The sequence below is a fragment of the Rousettus aegyptiacus genome, unplaced genomic scaffold, assembly GCF_014176215.1.
Source record: "Rousettus aegyptiacus isolate mRouAeg1 unplaced genomic scaffold, mRouAeg1.p scaffold_m13_p_10, whole genome shotgun sequence".
In the NCBI taxonomy this organism is placed as follows: domain Eukaryota; kingdom Metazoa; phylum Chordata; class Mammalia; order Chiroptera; family Pteropodidae; genus Rousettus; species Rousettus aegyptiacus.
In genome coordinates this window covers 26215956-26223004 of record NW_023416285.1, presented here as the reverse complement: position 1 = coordinate 26223004, position 7049 = coordinate 26215956, and the positions used below count along the sequence as shown (strand labels likewise).

The 7049-nt window shown below is 40.3% G+C and overlaps 1 pseudogene; it reads right to left on the bottom strand.

Moving 5' to 3' along the window:
• Positions 1-297: 297 nt before the first annotated feature.
• LOC118608989 lies at positions 298-416 on the bottom strand (annotated as a pseudogene).
• Between the last annotated feature and the right edge of the window lie 6633 nt (positions 417-7049).

Sequence of the window (7049 nt, the reverse complement as noted above, 5' to 3'; positions counted from 1 at the left end):
TTCTTCTATCTTTAATTTCATTCTCAGACCAGAACCTTCTCTACTCTCTACAAATGTGCTCAAGCATCTGCCTATTGAACTTAATTAGAATCATTTATTTCCTCTCTTCTTTCTTTCACTGACATATATCTTAAAAGAATTCTCTATACTTGGAGCCTTCACCTGCATTTCTCCACTTGGTCCTTTTGAATTTTTCCTTTTTTTTCTCTCTCTTTTTTTAAGGCGAGGCAACTCTTGGTTGATATCACAGATTATAAGCACCATGTCAGTTTATAATCCCTTATTTTTTATTTTTTACGCCTACAGCACTTGGTCTTCCTAGGTGGTCTCCCATCCAAGTACTAACCAGGCCCGACTCTGCTTAGCTTCCGAGATCAGACTGGTTGGGGCTTTTTCAGGGTGGCATGGCTGTAGACTCCCGAATTTCAATTTGACTTCCACTGCTATTATTTTACAGCTGTGCTCTCCAAACTTTTCCATGTCATAGCAACTAGAGAAAATTATTCTATCTATTTGGCTCCTTGAGGACAGCAATCAAGGTCACTCTACCCCTTCCCCAACTGTGTCAGGAACTTAAGGGGCTTATTCTTCAGCTCACCTGCAGTCGTTCATGGATCACCAGCCTACTTTGGCTTACCCTCCTCCTCTGAAACTGCTCTGGCAAAGGACACCAGTGACCTCAGTGACAAATGCAATGTCTGCTTCCCTGTCCTCATCAGTTCTGTAGCAGAGTTTATTGATTATGGAGATTCTTTACTTAAAATGACCACAGTTTGGTCAAGATAATATGGAATTGGTGGCCAGGATGTAAGTGGGGATGAGCAAAGGAGGCTACTTTCCTTTCGCTGTCTGCTTCGCTAAAGCCCAGTAATTCAGGAGAACTCTGCCATTAACAAGCAATGCCTGGGATCCATGGTCAGATTACACGACCAGAGAAGGTCATTTCCTTCATGCAAAGGACCCCAGAGCCTTCACTGACTAAGCAGTTGGTAAACCGCAACTCTCAAGAATGATTTGGTGTATTACTGTATCCCTCGAATATTTTCACAAATTAATTCTAATTAATTAAGATCCTGAGCATGGATTATCTACATATTTCTGAGGAGAGGCTGCTTAGGGAGTCTTTACATTACAAACCTTGGGATGATTTTTGTTGTGTGTGTGGTTTAACTCGGGATTGTCCAGGACAAACCCTGATAACTGCTAGCCTTACCTTTGTGTTGGCCTTTTTATCTTAATTGGCCTTTACCATAAAGGTAAAGGTTTGGCCTGTCAAAAGAACATTTTCTCACCAAAATAAGAGAGGATGGAGCATGAACAACTAAATTTTGAGGTCACTGGTCTCTTCAGTTTGCCTTATTATAACTATTCCCAACTATGCTGCAGATGTTGGAGTTCGCTGCCTTAGAAATACCATATCATAAGTTCACCTGCCACGGACTTCCAAAACTGTATAGGGAGTTGGCCTGTTTATTGTACACTTGCCCTTTTAGATCCATTCTCACCCTTCTCAGCTCTTTTCTGTACTCCTGGACACTGAACCTTTACCTACTGCATCATCTGGACTTCCTCGCTCATCAACTTTGAGTTAGGGTCAGTCACCAGCAAGAAATCTGAAGGCAGGAGGAGAGAGGACAGAATCATTGTTCTCCCTCTCTCTCCTCTTGCTGCAGTTCTGAGGGGCTACATTTCTCACCTAAGGCCCCTCTCCTCTCTGGCAGCCCCTTTTCCACAGTGGTAGCTCCTAACTGACCCCGAAAACATCTTTCCCTCCCCACCCCCCTTCTGTCCTAGAGGTGGTAATGACTTCCCAGTGTCCCTGGGTGCTTCATCATTCTTGTTGTATCTTTGTGCTAACCTTTCTGACTAGACTTTACAAATAGTCTCTTCATTAAACCCTTTTTAGTTATACTCTTCGGGTATGCCATCTTTTTCCTGCTAAGACCCTGACCATATAAGTACATGTATAATCAAATGCCTATGGTTCAACATTTTTCTTAATGTAATTACTATAATCTTATGTTTTTCTCTTAACTTGTGCTATTGATTTAGTTATCTACCAAATTACTTAGCATGTTTCAAAGGGTGATGTCCGAGGGATGAAGGGGTAATGAGAAGACAGAAAGTAGCCTGTTGGCACTGGTAGACACAATTAAAGTGGATTCTAAACAGATTGGTATGCTGTCTGTTAGCTGGATTGAAAACCTTTGAAAACAAATGTGAAGTAAGTACATTAAGTTTTAAGTGAATTCCAAGTGAAATATGATTACATTATTAGAATGTAATTCTAATGTGTTTATCTTATTTTACTAACTGTATTGATAATGCTTTGAAACCAGATATATATGCCACACCTTTGTCTCCCTTACAAAATTCAGCATGAAGTAGGTAGTACTTTATAAAGCTTATGGGATAGATGGTCTCAAATGGGTGAAAAGTGTAATTAATGAAATGTATTTATTGAGTAGGGTAGCTATAAACAGGTTGCTAAGTGGGAAACCTAGAATACATACAATAAAAGTAAGATAAAATTTTTGCTTCGAATTTAACTAAAAGAAAAGTAAATATAAGGAAAGAAACCAGACCAGAGGAAGAGAAGGTTAAAAGAAGGACAAAGTTAATTTATGAGAACTAGATTAAAAAAAGGGGGGGGAGGGCAAAGGCAGGAATGAATGAAGAATGTGGGGTTGGATGTGTGCGTGTGTGCGTGCGTGTGTGTGTGTGTGTGTGTGTGTGTTAGGGAGGGGGTTATGTCAAGAAATTAAATAGAAAACTGCATCTTAAAAACACAAAGGAAAATATGAAATGTTTTAAAAATATATTATATGTAATTACTTCCTTCTGAATCTTAAAGCATTTGAACTTAAATACTGAATACAGACTAAGGAGTCATCGCAATTTGATTTAAGAGGATGTCATAAAGATATCATAAATCAATTAATGATATCTGAAATACTCTGGTTCTTCTAAGTAACAACATTAGTATAAAAGCCAGGTGTTATTTCATATTGAATTTATAGATTGCATACATATAATATATATTTTAATGCCCGTTGTCTGAAAACACACCTAAGATTAAAAGGGTTGAAGAAACTGAGAGGTCAAAGATTTTTGTCTATTATTACTCTTCTTCTATATCTCTTTATCTCTGGCTATATTTAACTACTAGGAAGCTGTAAAGATGTTTTGTATAGTATATATTACATATTCAAGGTCATTGACTGGGTAGTTTCATGTAGAAAGCACATCACTGTGCAATTATTACCTACCCTACATTAAGGAAGCTTAGATCAACAGGAAGACTTTGTACCTTTTTTGTTAGGCATTTTAGTTGAAGCTGACAGGTGAAAAGTTAGGTCTGCATAAAGTTAGTTCGTCCTCTTGCAATATCATCCTTCTTTGTATTTTAAATTAGGAAAAAATAGTCTTTTAATTTGCAGTTCAAGTCTCATCCCCTTTAAGGAGGGCCAGTTTGAGTATGGTAATATGATTACTTAAGGTACCCTAATAAACTGTGTGGAGGAGGATGTATGTGTGTGTGCACATTCTAATTGGAATAGAACCGGGGGAAACAACTGGAGAGGAAGCCAGTGAAGAAAGTGGGTGCAGCCTGGGAGATAAGCAGGCTGTCTCACAGAGAGTCACTTTCCTGGTATGGACACCAATCTGTGACCTCTGGTCTTTGGTTTATTTGGTAGGCTTAAAATTCAACTGTGCTGGAATAGCAAGATGACTAGCTTTGTAGACTGACTCATGAGAATTACAGTCACAAAACACTCTAAACATCAGGATATAACTATTAGGCTCATTAGTGAATTCTCTTTCTCTAGACTAGAACTTAGACAAGTGACTGTCAAACAGGGAAGGAGGTTGGGGGTGGGAATGGTAGGGGATGACCCTCCCTATTAAGAAGGAGCCTCAGTCTCACTAGGGAAGCTGTTTAATGCTACTTAAGTCTCCTTTATCCTCTCTTCCCTCCTCCCTCTTACCCAGCCCCAAACAGCCCTAAAATTCTGATAGCCCCTTCTAAAATGTCATGGTCCTTGATCGAAAACTATGGCTAATATTTCTTTAAGAAGGATGTAATTTGCTCAACTACCTTATGGGGAGCGGGGCAGGCGGTGGTGGTAGAGAATCACTGCCTTAGGCTAAAATTTTCCAAATTTTTTTCAACAGAAGAATTATCTCAGGCACTTACTTTAAATGGCATGTGAAATCATTCCTTTGAAGATTCATGTGGGCTTCACATGATAATTCTTATGTAACTGGCAAGTTTGGGCAATGTTGCTCCAGACTAATCAATCTGGGAATCAAATCAAATTGTCATCGTGCAAGCCTCCTTTTTGCTGCTGCTGAATTTTCCAAGGTGCCTGTTCCCATTACCCTCCAGGAAACTGAGAACTTTATCTGTCATTTCTCATGTGGCCCTAGTGCTTACCCCTTTGTGGGGGGAAGTGAGGGTCATACAGTAAAAACAAAGCAATCTCAATGTTAGTCAGTCAAGTATACACATAGAACCCCAGAGGTAAGACCAGTCCTTACTTCTGTTTCAGGTACTATATTTCAACCAACCAAATGCCCCCCAGGTGATGAATATTTTGTACTGTTCTCTCACCCCAATCAGTTTACTCCCTTTCCATTCCTGCTCTACCACAGCTGTATTCTACCCTAACAGACATTTGGCTTCCTCTCTTGATCAGTAGAGTGTGGCTCCCCAGCCTCCACCCCTACCAGAATTCTATCTTTCCCAAAAAGGACCACTCAGTACTTTTAACCCAATTTCCTCCTGCTTATTCCCAACATATTGGTCATGATTTGTCATTATCAAGTATATCTGAGTACAGCTGATTAGGGGCAGGTTAGTGTTTTCTGGATCCTGAGAGAGGAAAAAGGGAGGGGCAGGGATCCTCACAGTAGTTAGGTCTCTGAATGGAACAGCTAATATTAAATGAGACCATTTGTACTGATTAACTTCCTCTTGACATATCTCCTGCACTTTCTTATGCTAAATAAGTATGTCTTCATTGTAGCCTTAAGTTACATTACACAAGACTACTTTCTACTATCCTAGCTTCAGGAAAGGATCATGCTGTCAGCTCCAGAAAAGGTAGGGGTTGCGTTTAGGAAGAAAACCTTCTCAGCCCCACTCACGGGTCTGTTTTATCTCCATACACTTATTTCCATAATACTATGTGATTTATTTTCTCTAATCTTCCTGACTCTACCCATCACTCCCTAACCCTTCCCATGTATCCTCTGAAATCCCTACTTTATGATTGCAAACTCTCCAATGTGCTCAATCATTCTTTGGAATATTCCCTATATTTTTTAGTCTTAACTGAAATCTGGGGACACACTTTCTCTGGGGCCTGCTGAGGATGTCTGATGATCTTCGCACACTCTATATACCTTAGAGTTGAAAGGTAAAGTCTGTGTCCCTTTGATTTCTAGAGATTCTTCTGGTCCAAGGTTATGCCAGGCTTTAGTGGAATGCCCCTCTCCTTTGAAGCATTCACATCCGCTATGCCATCTTCTTCCTCTGCTCATTCCCACTTATTATTATTAATTGTTTGGCACCTGATTTACAGTCTTTTCTACTTCTGGTCTGGCCATCATTCTGGGTAACTTCAGCATCCATGAGAATGACTCTTCTGATGCCCTGAACTCTGAAGTGACTTCTTTCTCTTCTCCTTTCCTCTACCTCACGCATCCGCTCACAGCCATGTTCCAGGCCTTGCCATTGACTCAGACTGCTCAAACAGTTTGTACACTTTGCCACCTGATCTCTCATGCTTCCAAATTCTCCCACCTATTATCCTTGGTTCACACAATCTACAATGTCACCAGGATCCCTTGGCCATTGATCCTTTTACTTTTATCCTTTGGCCCTCTCCTTCCTCTCTTTGCCTCTCTCCTGACATCTTTTATTCCCTATTCTATTGTTTCATTGATACTATCCCAAACTCCCTCCCTCCTTTGCCTATCTGTCTCATCTACCACCTCCATTCTCTGTGCCATGCCCAAATGGCTGAGTGCTGCTGGAGAAGGACATTCTTGGTACCTCTCTGGCCTCAACTTCAATTCAGTCTTCTGTGCCATCTGTCAAATTTATGAAGATTCTCTAGTGAATGCATATTCTTACTCTCCAGAGTGGCTACTTCAAGCTGTTCCCTTTCTTTTAAACACCTCTCCCACCTGTTCCACTTCCTTATTCTCACTTGATGATGTCAACTTGTGGTCAACAGAATGGGCCCCCCAAAATGTCCACACCCCAATCCCTGGAGCCTGTGAAATATGTTACATTACAAAAGAACTTTGCAGATGTAATTAGGATCATGGATCTTAAGGTAGAAAAATAATCCAGAAAGAGCCTAGATGATCTAGGTGGGCCCAATTGAATTACATGAGTCATTAAAAACAGAAAACTTTCTCTAGCTGAGGCAGAGATGAGACAGAGGAAGTCAGAGAGATTCTGTGAGGAAGGATTCAACACATTGTTCCTGGCTCTGGGACAGATGATTCTAGCAGCTAAGGGTAGCCCACAGCTGACAGCCAGCAGAGAAATAGAGACCTCGGTTCAGCCACTGGTGGGAAGCTGATTCTGTTAATAACTTCAATGAGTTCGGAAGCTTGCTAGAGCCTGTGATAAAAACCTAACCAACCTTGCTTTCAGCCTTATGAACCCCAGAGCTAAGAAACCAGTAGAGAAGTCTGTGGGACTTCTGACCTGCAGAACTGTGAGATAATACATTTGTGTGGTTTTAAATAGTAATTTTTTGATCCTTTGTTATAGCAGCAATCAGAAACTAATACATACCTCCTTACTCACACAAAAAATGGAAGTATCAGAAGAAATGATTTCAACTTTCTGTGAGCAGTCTATAAACAAAACTGTGTCAATCTCATGCTTTTCTATTCATATTTGTTCCTCTTGTATTGGAGATGATATTTCTTCTCATCTCTCAGGCCATTTTTTCCCATTTATGTTCTAGATACTATCTCCTCTGGACTTCTCCTGAACCTTGACTATTGATTGCCCTCCCATTATC